Source organism: Triticum urartu, chromosome 3, assembly GCF_003073215.2.
Source record: "Triticum urartu cultivar G1812 chromosome 3, Tu2.1, whole genome shotgun sequence".
NCBI classification, from domain to species: Eukaryota; Viridiplantae; Streptophyta; class Magnoliopsida; order Poales; family Poaceae; genus Triticum; species Triticum urartu.
Window position 1 is genome coordinate 725,926,363 of NC_053024.1, and position 12,431 is coordinate 725,938,793.

The 12,431-nt window shown below is 51.9% G+C and overlaps 1 pseudogene; it reads right to left on the reverse strand.

Moving 5' to 3' along the window:
- Window positions 1-9,971: 9,971 nt before the first annotated feature.
- On the reverse strand, window positions 9,972-10,956 carry LOC125547337 (annotated as a pseudogene).
- Window positions 10,957-12,431: the final 1,475 nt, after the last annotated feature.

The window sequence follows — 12,431 nt, forward strand, 5'->3', positions numbered from 1 at the left end:
GTCGGGGAACGTCAAGCTTCGGCAGAGCCGCAGGTTCTTGCCGTAGAAGCGGATGTTCCCGCAGCGGCAGATTTGCCTTTAGTCCTTGTTGTCGAGCCACGAGCTCCAACATGGGCGCAGCAGATTGTCCGTTTCCTTCAGACAGGAGAACTTCCCGAAGAGCAAGAAGAAGCGCAAAGAGTAGCCCGGCAGTCAAGTATGTACCATTTTGTTGACAAGACACTGTACAGAAGAAGACTGAACGGTGTGAAATTGAAGTGTATTCACCGGGAAGATGGACAAAAGCTGTTGGCAGAGATACATGGAGGCATATGTGGTCACCACATTGGTGCAAGAGCACTTGTCGGCAAAGTATTCCGGCAAGGTTTCTTCTGGCCAACAGCCCTCCAGGATGCAACTGCACAAGTAACCAAGTGTGAAGCGTGCCAGTTCCATTCCAAGAAGATACACCAACCAGCTCAAGCTCTCCAGACGATCCCTTTATCCTGGCCATTTTCGGTCTGGGGGCTCGACATCCTCGGCCCCTTTCCCCGAGCTGTCGGGGGCTTTGAGTACTTGTACGTTGCAATCGACAAGTTCACAAAGTGGCCGGAAGTGGAACCAGTGCGGAAGGTGACCGCACAGTCAGCCGTCAAGTTCTTCAGGTCGATTGTTTGCCGCTTCGGGATCCCTAACAGGATAATCACCGACAACGGTACACAATTCACGAGCCGCACCTTCATGCAGTACGTCCAAGATCTTGGCGCCAAGGTCTGCTTCGCTTCTGTTGCTCACTCGAGAAGAAACGGTCAAGCGGAGAGGGCAAATGCTGAAGTGTTGCGCGGGCTCAAGACCAGAACTTTCGACAGGCTGCATAAGTGCGGAAGAAACTAGATCGAAGAGCTGCCGGTGGTTCTTTGGTCGATCAGGGCGACACCCAATCGAGCCACTGGCCAGACACCTTTCGCTCTAGTCTATGGAGCAGAGGCAGTTATCCCCACGGAACTCGTATACGGGTCACCTCGAGTGCTCGCTTATGATGAGCTTGAGCAAGAGCAGCTGCGACAAGATGACACGCTGCTCCTTGAGGAAGACCGTCTTCAGGCTGCTGTGCGAGCTGCTCGCTACCAGCAAGCTTTGCGCCGCTACCATAACCGCAAAGTTAATGCCAGAAGTCTCAAGGAAGGCGACCTTGTTCTTCAGCGCGTTCAGCCTGCCAAGAATTCCAACAAGTTGACGCCGAAGTGGGAAGGCCCTTACCGGGTGAAACGAGTCACTAGGCCTGGCGCTGTCCGCCTTGAGACCGAAGATGGAATTCCGGTGAGCAACTCCTGGAATATTGAACATCTCCGTAAGTTTTACCCATAAGGCGCGGTTGCCGGAACCTGTTCCGGCAACCACCTTTTGTACGAGTCTTGCCGCTGTTGCATGTAATCCTTTGTACAAAGCCGGGCGCAGAACCCGTGCATAAATAAAGCTCATGTGCCCCGCGCATTTTGTCGATATCATGCTTTCTATTTTTTGGCATATATGATCTGACACTTTGTGCAGCACCTGCTCCACGGTAAGCACTAACGAGCCGTAAAGCTCCATATCTGTATTGTCTCTTCTTTCTTTTGAAAAGAAGGTTCCCCTCGCCCACAAGTTTGCCGTGGGGGAGAGGAGAAGATGATGGTATGGACCAGGCGTCGTTTAAGAAAGTTTCGCCTTGCCGGGAAGCAAACAACAGAAAAGCTAAGTTGCCAAAGTTTGAGCAATCAAGTCTTTTAAATTTCTAAGTTATCTCCCTTGAACGACCGCACTTTGTTTGGAAAACCTGTGCGCGGAGGAACCAACTCGTAGCTAGTTGCGCCCTTACTTTGTTTTGAGTCCGCTCAACAACTTAAGTGAGCTGCTAGCGCCCTTACTTTGTTTCGAGTCCGCTCAACAAATTAAGTGAGCTGCTAGCGCCCTTACTTTGTTTCGAGTCCGCTCGACAACTTAAGTGAGCTGCAACTACTCGCGACAAGGTTTCTTGCCGGTAGCGGCACCGCCAGCAGGCTGCTGACGTTCCGCACTCAGCGCTCGTGGCTAAGGTGCCTGCACCGGCAAGTTCCCTAAAAGCGTAGGGTAAAAGCATACAAAGCAAAGAGTCAAGTAAAGGGAATAACATTGCAATGGCTACCCAAAATAAAGTTATATTACAAAATAGCTTGTCGCAGCTCTAATAGACTGTTTTCATGACAAGATAAACAGCGGCAAGGGAAGAAGAAATGGGCAGCCTAATCTACGCGATCGCCTTCAACCCTCTTGATCCCGCTCACCTTGTCCACAATGGATGCGACAAGGGCTTTGAGCTCCTCTAGATCAGCCTCTGGCGGCAAGGTCCTGAGGATGTTGGTGAGGCGGAGGCCCGGATTGCGGAAGGCCACCTTCATCAATACTTTCTGGAGGGCCCCTGCGCAGACCCTGCGCGACTCGTCAGCCAGTTGCTTGGGGATCCTCTCCCGGAGTCGCTGAAGGGCCGTCGCCACGCCCTTGAAGAACAGAATGAGCTTGGCGCTTGTTTGGAGGTTGTCGTCGGAGGGATACCCGAGATCCTCCATCCCCAGTTGCGCCAGCTCCTTGTCGATGTCCGTGGCGGCGTTCACAAGACTCTCCGTCCAGTGCGTCACGGTCTCCCTGAAGGCGTTCTGGGCGGTGGCAGCGCTCTCCAGCAGCGCCTTGTCGGCCTTGATTTCCTCCTTCAAGGCCGCCTCCCGCTTCTTGGCGCTGTCCAGAGTCTTGGTCAAAGTTGTTAGCTTCAACTCAAGATCCACGTTGGAGACCTTGGCGGCGCTGAGCTCCTTGCCCTTCTCGGAGAGATCGGCCTCCAGCCGCGCCACCTTCGTCTTCAACTCCTCCTTGGCGGCCTCGGCGGCAGCGGCAGCGTCCTCCGCTTGCTTGAGGGCTCCGCCAAGTTTCTCCTCGCGCGAGGCAAGCTCCTCCTCGTGGGCGTCAAGATTGACCTTCCGCTGCGCCAGCTCGCCCTCCTCCGCGGCTAGCTTCACAGCGGCAAGTCGCTAGCGCTCTTCGGCTTCGGCCTTCTCGAGGAGAAAGGCCTTCCGCGCTTCAACGAGCTGCTCCCTCTCCTCCGCCAGGGATCGGAGGGCTTCCCGGTGGAAACCCCCGAGCTCTTCCGCGCACTTTTCAATGTCTGCTCCCGCCTTCGCGACAAGTGCCTCGCGGGACTCCAGCTTGGCCTGTCGCGCGCGGTAGACTGACACCAACTTCCGCAGCAGCCGCTCTTCTTCGGGCTCGTTACTGCTGCCGCTTGGCGCGTCGACCAGCGTCAGCCACGCGGAGGCAAGCACTTCTTCATCGAAGATTTCCCCCTCGACCGGCGCTCTGGAGCTTGATGCCCAGGGAAGATTGATGAAGACGTCGTCGCCGGCCTTCAAGTAGATGCCCGGCTGGGGCTCCCCGGAGCTTGGCGCTGCGGCTTTGGCGGACGGGTCGGCGGTCGGCGTAGCGCCTGGCGCTCCTGCGGCCTCTGGGCCGTCAGTACGATCGCCAGATCCCTCGCCAGTTGCCGCGTTGGCAGCCTTGCCGGCCCCTGCGCCGGCGGCATCGCCACCACCGGCTGCTTCGTCGGTGGCGACCTCGGTCTCCATCTGCTCCGCAGCGGATGGATCTGACGGCCGGAAAAGGGGGAAGAGTCAAACAAAATCCAGCAAAAACTCAAGAAGATCAGAAGAAGAAGAACCCAAGGGAAGTTTTGAAGCAAGAGGAGTACCTGCACCAGGTTCTGCAGTTGTGGTCTCCGCCGTCGGGGGGCCGCTGGTGCTGTCCCTTGCCGGAGAACCCTCCCTGGCCGGAGACTTCTCCCTTGCCGGAGAGCCCTCCCTTGCCGGAGACTTCTCCCTTACCGGGAAGCCCTCCCTTGCCGGAGAATTCTCCCTTGTCGGGGGATTCTCCCTTGGTTCCTGGTGAGGCTGCTCGGCTCCTACACAAGTCAACAAGCAGATATCAGCAAAGACAAGTACCCAAGCGCGCCTCGCAGCAGAAAGTAAATCATACACTTACGCTGGGGGCTGCCCTGGAGAAAAGTCGCCGGGTCCGGCAAGGTTGTCTCGGGCGCGCCACCTGCTGTCGCAGTGGGCTCGTCCTCGATGACGATCACCGGGGCCTTAGCTCTCTTAGCCGCTCTCTGGGCCAGAGTCCTGAAGAGGAACAGGTTCAGGGAAAAGCAAGTGAGAAACAAGACAAAACAGCAAGAATCGAAGAACTATAGGTACAGCAAGAGAAGCTTACTCTTCTTCTTCTTCTTCCTCGTCGGAGCTGAACGCGGAGAAGTCGAAGTCCGGCGCGTGCCCGGCGTGAGGAGGCGGAGGGGTAGCTTCCCTTGGCCGCTTGGCGGGAGCGGTGGCGGTGGGCTGAGACGACCCCGCTCCGGCTGTCGGCGCGGCGTGAGTAGCGGCAGGGACTGAAGCGGTGGTCCGGCTAGACTCCGCTCCAGTTACCGTCGCAGCATGAGGCGCTCCCGCGGCAACGGTGTTTGCCGCGGTAGAGCGTGTCACGCGGCGCGGCAACTGTTGACCCGCTTGCCGCTCCGCCACGTCACCGGCTTTGCGGAGACGCCTTCTTGGTGGGGACGGAGGCTCTGCTTGTGGCAAGCTGCTCGAAGATGAGGAGGAAGAAGAGTTGATTTCCAACGAGCCGCTCGTGTCCTTGGCGGGCTCGCTCGGCTCGGCGTCACGTCCGGCAAGCTCCTTCTTGCCGGCGGGCTCCCCTCGCTCGGCATGGCTTGCCGCTTCCGCTGCATCAGCCTCCTCCACAGTGAATCCGAACTCGCCAGCGGCTGCAGCTGCCGCTGCCTCCTCCAGCCTAGTGGCGATGAGCGCCAACTCCGCATCCGTGGTGTTGCGGGTGAGGCCGTCCTTCTTATCGGGGCGGACTGGCACTTCCACCAAGTCGTCGAAGAACTGCAGCACGACCTCGTCGGCAGGCTCCTGCCAAGTTGGCACAATCCCGTGCAAGTCGCGCACCGGCATCATTGCACGGATGCGGTCGAGCACGGAATTGTTGCACAACGGGACGACACCCCCCGGCAACCTGAACACCTCGGGATGTTGGGGGTCATATTTGAACAGCTCCTGCAGCATTGCGTTGAGCTCCAGGACTGTGAAGTTGTAGTTGAGGCCCGGCCGCAGCCTCATAATGTCTGCCGCGTTCTTGAATTCCCAAGTGGGCCTCCCCCGTTCCTGCAGGGGGGCGATGCGGCGGCGAAGGAAGTCTGCGCCAACATCGCCAACAGTAAGCCCGGCAAGCCTGAGGCGCAAGATCCTGGTGACGGCAATCCTCAGCCTGTCGTCTTCCGGGGCCACGTCGCTCCAATCGCTGCCGCGTGCTACTGGGGTTTGGCGCCGGGTGGTGAATGGCTGCGGATTCTCCTCGTCAATCCAGCACCAATCTGCTCTCCACTCCTCCCACTTGCCGCGGAACTCTCCCTCTAGATAGGTTTCCTTCTTGCCGGCCCTTGAGATCTAGGTAATCCCGCCAGATAGAGGCTCTCCTCTCTCTACTCGGGGTATGAAGAAGTGGCGGAAGAGGGCTACGTTGGGAAGGACTCCGACAAAGTTTTCGCAGAGATGTGCAAAAACTGCCATGGTCAGGACGGCATTGGGGGTGAAGTCAAGGAGATCGAATCCATAGGTATTCATAATGTCACAGAAGAAATCAGAGAAAGGCGGGCAGAGCCCGCAGTAGAAGAACAGAGCAAAGAAGGGGTATCCATTCGGGGCCTTCTTCCAAGCGACGGCGGGGAGTACCTTTGTGCGCGGGTGCGCTCGTGTCTCCACCGACCAGAAGAGGTAGTAGTTCTCCCTCAGCTCCTTCGCGGAAAGCTTGGGGGGGAAAACTGCGCGCTCCTTCCGCAGCGCCGCGAGCCGCTGCGCCTCGGTCGACTTCATGGCCTTCCCCTTGTCGGCTTTTGGAGCCATGGCGGAAGCAGTGGAGGAGGTCGACGGCGTTGGTGATGCTGGCGGCGATGGGGGGCGGGGCGCTGCTCTCTCTCTCTGCTCTGGGAAGGCGAGGGAGCGGCGGAGATTTCTGAGATTGGAAGCAGCAACGGGCGAATGTGCGAACTGCCCCTGTTTCCCCTGCTTATAAAGAGGGAGGGGGCGGACGTTCCGCATTTCCGAATAAAGAAACCCCCACGATCTCTCCCACGACGCCGCATTCGGCGCGTGCCGTTCGGGGAGGGCGCGGTGGATACGGAGTAAGATATGGCGTAACCTAGGCCGCGCGTGCCCGTGCCCTGTCTTGGGCCTGGCCCAACAGCGCTCGGCACCGTGTATGGTCCAGGCCCGGGGGCTCCTGTCGGTGTACTAGAGTAGGGGTACCCTAGTATCCCGAACTTGTGCACGGGCAGTCGCAGCATCCCGCGGCAAGGCTTGCCGGGTGACCGCCAAGGTCCTCCGTGGTTCCTTTGGAGCCATTCAAGAACAAAGTGTCCAAGCCAAGAAGATAAGACCCCGGCAAGAGGAGCTTGCCGGGAAGGCTAACAAAAGCATCCCAAGACCCCGGCAAGAGGAGCTTGCCGGGGTCTTGTCTTCTTGGCTTGGACATTTTGTTCTTGAATGGCTCCAAAGGAACCACGGATGACCCATGCGGTCACCCGGCAAGCCTTGCCGCGGGATGCTGCGACTGCCCGTGCACAAGTTCGGGATACTAGGGTAACCCTACTCTAGTACACCGACACACACACACACGATATCAAGCAATCCTATCATAAAAATGAAATCAATGATAACCAGTAAACTGAAAACATAAGTGATACTTTCCATGTTACTGAAAACATAAGAGGTGGTGTTGAAGGGTCATGTAGCAACCAAGGAATACATATTAGACTGCACTCTGTCCAAAAAATTTGGCATTGGGTGTTTCTTCTGTAGTAATCATCACACGATTAATGAATAAAATTTCTCAGCACCTCCTTTTCATTTTGTGCACTAAACCACAGTTTAACACTCTCACCAAGAAATTACTTTGATTTTTTTAACACAAGAAGTTACTTTGATGTCAGATGCATGCATTGTCTACCAATAATGACTAATGGATTGCCAACAACCAGAGAATGCAAAAATGTTTGTGTGCATCCTCGACCATGCCAAATTTTGGGACAGATATGCATCGAAGTCAACTGACATCTTAGGATCAGAAGCACATCAAAATGAACTCACAATAAAAAAAATATCAAATTTGTCATTGAAACAATGGTAAAGTGACATAGACTCCTAACAACTTTCATAGAGCACGGACAATTAAGCGTTGTGGCCGCTCCATTTCGTGCTTCCTCCTGATGTTGTGCTCTTGGTTGTGCGTTTTGGCAGCAGATCCTTCTTGCCTGCCTCTCAAGCCAATGCAGATATATAAGCAGTCCCGTCCAGGGGGCTGTGCGAGCAGTTCAACCGCACCGGGCCCCTAAATCCCAAGGGGCCCCAATTTTTTGGGCCAACTTTGTATATTTTTTATCAGGCCTGATCTGACCGCCCGAGCGCTTCCTCCCAATCGATCGATCGTACGCCCCGAGCCTCTCCCCAACTCCCCCCTCTAGGTCAGCCTTATGCCCCACTATTCTTTCCATCCCTCCTAAATTCGCATAGCAAATTCGAGCAGAAACGAGCCCCAGCAAGGTCCAACGTAGCCAGGAAAAGAAGAAGGCAGCCGCTGCTAGCCGGCAGTCAAGCGCTCGGGCTTAGGCCAGATTGATTTGGAGATTTATTTGATAATCACCGACCAGTCCATGTCCATCAGGTGGCCCCAAGACCAAGAAGTATTATTTAGGTCATTTTTCATGTTCTATAATTTAATGGTTAATGGGTATACTGTATATGTGCATCAGTTCTTAAGTAAGTTTCTTAATAAACTTTTCTATGTTTATTGCTTCACCGATGTGTTCTTTATAGAAGATAGTTGGTGTATTTGATACATTCCATAATATTGTACAAAATACCACATATTTAAAGGTAATGGCTTAAACGAGAGTGTTCTTTAGTTGTATATAAATATTTTAGTTACAAGAATTTTTAAAACTATAGAAATTCATTTTGCATTTCGCAACTATGCAACAGTTGCTTTTCATGTTGCTGAAACATCAGAGGTGCTAAAGTATCATGTAGCAGCCCAACAATGTAGACAACTGGAGCTTGGTGGTGTGCCATGTCTGCCTCTGGGCCTATGCAAGCATTGTATTGCTCTTCCGTAAGTGGAGATCGAAGCAGCTTTATCAATATTAAATCACAAGGAAGACTCACAGAAATCAACCATGGATACCAAGAAACAGTGTAAAGTGCTAGAGCCAACTATTCTTTGTTCATTTTTCTAGTTTTTTTTTAGAAAAGGAGGATTAAATGTTCATCTTTCCAGTAAGTTCTCACATCACAGAACCAATCATTTAATCAGAGAAACTCCATGAGACACTAACTAGTAACCAGGCACGCATGTCGACATTAGATAATAATAGTATAAAAGAGTCCACATGATTAAATCCAACAAATTCCACTTCACAGGCCACAATACATAAATGTAGAACAAGCATCAACCACAACACATCCGCGCGGCATACACAATGGAAGAATCTGCAAACTACATAGTAGGACACTTTGAGCATCCACCACACACCATACAAAATGGAACAACTTCCTTACACCAAATAGCCATGTCCGCATCTCAACCACCCGAATTTAACTCTGGATACCTGCAGAACATCAACGGCATCTCAGTCAAACTAATTTATCATGCCCACTCAGAAAAACAAATTATGGATGATTCCCAAAAATAAATATTAACCTTGCCATAGCGCAAATTATACGAACAAATATCCAGAGCTCAATCATCCCATCATTATTCGACAAACTGATAACACAAATGGAGAACAACAATAACAGAGCATTTAGTTTGTACTGGCAGCTGTATGTTGACATGTTTACAAGATTCTTGCTACATAACTATGTACGATCGCAGTTGAAACTAAGAGATCGGTGACTTGCCACCAATCATGTGACGCAAAAAAAAACAGAACTCCCAAGAATGTTGACTCATTCCAGATTTACTTTTTTGTGCCACGCTATTTATGAGGCTCGGAGTACGATAGAAAAATGTCTAGTATGCCAAGGCTAGTATGTCTAGTACGAAGGAAAATGCAAGCATAGACTATGCACCATCTTGTAAATTGGGTAACCAAGCAAAAAAGGGTATAAGAAAATAGAAAATTACCTAAGTTGTTTGACAAAGATAGAACATTAGCATATCAGGTGTGTTCAAAGTTCTGGCCTAGAAGAAAATGAAACCCAAACCAAATGAAAATTCAAAGAAAAGTCCAATGTGGCTCCACATATATTGCCAGGTCCAAAAAGGAATTAGTGTATTATATGTTTACAGAAAATGCATTTACCCAGAATAATTGTCGAGTAAGTTGTGTACCAATTATGACAATAAAGCCAAAATAAAGTATGCACGGAATGGGAAACCAGAGTTCCAAAACAAGCATAACATAGCACTACGTGAAATTAATAAACTAGTGCTACTCTTCGATAAAAACTAGAGCACAAGATTCATGAGTTGACGATTTATATCAAGATCGATCAATATAAATTTAATTCTTGCAAGGAAGAATAGTGAATAAGAAAACATGACAAGCCTTAAACCGCCTCCAGATGTTCCAATTGATTAATTATTTCAGATGGTTTCACTCCTGCAGCTATTGCCATTATCCATTTTCTAGAAACCCTCTGATGAAAAGATCATTACAAGCATGTAATTGTATTTAGCCTTTAGCAATGGCCAGGCATCAAAGCAATTACATGTAGTATAGAAATTCCTGTAGGTATGAAAGGTGTCATGACATATCTAGTTTCTTTTAACAATATGCTTGATCTGCATCGAGTCAATTTGGAGCGTGAAGTTGCCAATCATCGTATATAGAACAACCAAATTTGTGTCCTCATCATACCCAACAAAAAATCCATAACTTATTCTCCTTGGAAGCATCTCATCCAGTGGAATGGTTTTGCGCAGCAAGACCCATTCGTCAATACCATCACAGTTAGATTTCCTATCCATAATTGGATCGTCGGGTCCAATAAACCAGCAAGGCCAAGGCCACCATCAGCCATCCGCAAGAGCTGAAAACACCGGTCGTTGGTAACATGGTTTTCCACCGACGTCTTGATCACAACAAGACTTTGCATTTCGAAATAAAAAACAAGAACTTCACCACCACAAATCAACCAGCAAAGTGTATTCCCGACAAGGATGCTGTGGCTTGTCGCAGAAATATTATTTGCTATGGTCACCGAGAAAATATTGCCCCAAACGCTACGAGTCATAGAAAGAACAAGATGCCTGTGTACTGAATCCATCGCAGACCTAAACCAATTTAAATGGGCTTGAGAAGAAATCTCCATGGACGTGCCCATCTTCGGCATCAACGCACAGTACAACGCCATGCCAGGTTGAGTTTGTCCTCATAGAGTGGAATACTGGTGGAAAAGCCAAGATGTGCTCTTTGCCGGTGAGAGGGATCCCACACGACGGTGTCATGCTTATTCGTGTCAATTAGGACAGACAGACCATGGCAGCAGCCCATGTATGCTTCATCAGTGTGGTAGGCTATGGTGCTCTTGGGCAGGGAGAAGCGGGCAGTAGGGATACGGTAAGGCGAGTCCATGGCAGGAATGAAGCTTTTAGCATACCCTCTGAAGAACCCAAGCAGAGGAGGCTTCCGGTGGTGCTTGAGGAAGGATTTGCGGAACTGGGGGTTGTGGAGGATGCTGCCCCAGTGCTTGGATACGACGGACGAACGGGAGAGCGAGGACTGCTTCGGAGGGAGGCGGACGAGGATCTCGATGAGGAGGTTGTCGTCGCCAAGCACCTCGGACACTGGGTCGGCCAGCGGCACAGAACAGCGCAGCCAACTGCCGTCCACACGCGTGGGAAAGGTACCGGCCCTGGCATGAAAAGGAATTTAATCAATGGACACACATATATTCACATCAGGGCAGCTGCTAGAATCCAACACACATATCCACATCCGTCCAGAATAGCGATAGCATATACAAAGCAAGTAGTGCACGACACAAAATTAAGAGGGGGAGGAACACCAATGGGATCTTACCCTTGGCCTTGGGGAGTCTCGGCAGCGGGATCCATCAGCGGTACCCTCTCCTCTCTCTCTCTCTCTCTCTCTCTCTGCACTGCTGTAGAAGAGGATGGATGTTAGGGTTTGATCAGGAGGGGAAAATCTGGCTAGGGTTTACTAATAGAGGGAAAATAAGATGACACGAAAAGGAATCACTAGTAGATTAGATGGAGAAGGAAGGGAAGGAAAAGGGGTGGGCTAACCAGGATCGGATCTTCGAGGACGCGGACCAGGACAGGCCAGGGTGAGGTCGCCGACTGCTCCGATCCTTCTTTCTCTAGTCCGTTCACTGCTGAGAGTGGAGAGACTGGGGGGTACGGCAGTTTTCAGATTTTAGACAATGGGAAGCAGGCAGCTGAGTGTTGGAACGCTGAATTTTTCTTTTTCTTTTTTTGAGATTAACGCTGAGGTTGTACGCAGCTGCAGGCTTAGCATGCCATGTAAGATGTAAGGTTGGCCCATCCAAGCTCAGCCTTCTATGTTCCACTGAGAAAATCAATCTTCTAAGAAAAAACACTGGAGATTTTTCTTTCTGAAAACACTAAGAACAACCTATATCGGTCCGGACCGCGGAAGCCATCCAACGCGGGCCTGCATCGGTCCGCTGGGCTGTCCGGACCTGTTTTCTCCCGCTAACCAGAGACAAACGTGGGAAGGTTGGCAGGAGTCCGGACCGCTCCCAAGCCTGTCTCTGACCGGTCTGATCCACCAAAAAACCCTCCACCGCCCCGCGCGTTTTCGCTCAGCGCCGCTCCAAAGCGTCACACCCGCATTCATACCCAGCTAGAGCGGAAGCGACTGCTCTCCAGCGCCGGCATTGAAGCGGAGCGCCGTCCGGGAGCACCGTCCGCACCGCTTCCCGGTGCAAGCAACTGTCACGCGTTCAAACGACAGAATGGCCACCCGTCCGTCCATCTGCCTACCATGCTACTTCCTGGTGCATGCAACAACCACACATTCAAACGACACGGCGGAGTCCCGTCCGTCCGACTGCCGCCCGCATTGATGGCACGTGGTTGCCGAGGCATCTCCTCCGGCGCCACTCGTCCGTCCGTCTGCCTCCTACCATTGTTATAAAAGTCGGTACCCCGGCCATGGCTGCTGTCATCAACCTCTGATCCCTCTCCGCACCACTCCCATGATGGATCCCTCCCCTGCCAATGCTCTCTGGGACGGGCTGACGTCAGTCCAGAAGAAGGAGATGCCCTAACACCACATATAGGGTACGGTTAATTGCAATGTCTACCACATCAGCTAACAGTACCTACAAAATTGAGATGTTTGAAATTCC